A 1,398-nucleotide genomic window follows, 5' to 3' on the forward strand; every position below is an offset into this window, starting at 1 on the left:
TCGCCAATCACAGAGCGACGAGACTACTCATGCAATCAGCTCCACACATAGATCTCAGTAGTAGTATTAAAAAGCCCAAGCATTAGATTGTGCAGTGAAATCTCTTAGATAAAAAATATATATATATACAGATAATGAAAAGGTAAATACACTCAAGATGAATAGATTAGAAGTAAAATTCTATTCTGTTCTACTTACTATTATTGTTATTAGCATTATTGTTATTATTATTATTATTATTATTATTATTATTATTATTATTATTATTATCATTATTATTATTTCCATTTTCATTGACGTGATTGTAACAGGTGAATTTTGTTCAGAAAAAAAAAGGAATTTGGATGATCTTAGTTCAATTTATGTTTTTTTTTTTTCATCATTATTATCAATTATATTTTAAGGGAACGCCTTTTAGTAGCCGTAGTGTTTTTTGCTTTATTGTCATTAATATAGTTTTAATTATCAATATTTTTTTTTCTATTGCCTTATATGTTTGACACATATCATTGTACCGAAGATGAACATTTTAGAATAAATTGAGAAAGAAATATTATTTAAAGCTAGTTTAGGTGTGATGAATTGAACAAAAAAAAAGTTCAGAACCAATATAGAAGACAGTGGTTTGGAAAATAAATTAATTTCTCATCAAGGAAAAAATGTATTACTTGTATTATGAATCGTAAATATATTTAAAGTTAAAAAAAATCGAAAGAAAAATAAATAATAAATCTGGTCATATGAATGTCATGTTATTTGCAGAAATCAAAAATTTAATCTTAAAAATATAATAATAAATCGTTAAAAAATATTTATATAATGAAAAGAAAATTGATACTAACATAAATAAAACGAAAGGAATGGTTATGATATAATCAAAATCATCATTGAAAAAACAAGGGCAGTTCAGACAGAGATAGAACAGATGACAAGAACAAACAGTGAACAGTTTGCTCTTGTGAACAGTTTTATGAACACGGAGGAAAAAAAGGTGGTTCTTTATTCTTATGTAATAACAGTAGGAATGTTAATCTCCATTCTGTTACCTCAAATGTATTAGGAAAAAAACATAATTTTATTATTTCTCGGTTGTTAAAAAAATGTTAGTTAGTTACCGAGACTCTTCATACATTCCTTAACTTGGAAAAGAAAGAGAGAAAAAGAGAAAAAGAAAATAGAAAGGAGAAGTGAAGGAGAAGAAGAAAGAGGAAGACGTGAAGAAGGATACGACGAAGAGGAGGAAGAAAGAGGGAGATATGAAGGAGAAGAAGAAGGGAAAGAAATAGGAAGAGGTTGAGAAGGAAAAGAAAAAGAGTAAAAAATAGAAATAGGGGAAAAGGAATAAGAAGTAAAAGAAAGAGAAAAAAGACAAAGAAGAAAAGAGACAAGAAGAATAAA

Source organism: Penaeus vannamei, chromosome 8, assembly GCF_042767895.1.
Source record: "Penaeus vannamei isolate JL-2024 chromosome 8, ASM4276789v1, whole genome shotgun sequence".
NCBI classification, from domain to species: domain Eukaryota; kingdom Metazoa; phylum Arthropoda; class Malacostraca; order Decapoda; family Penaeidae; genus Penaeus; species Penaeus vannamei.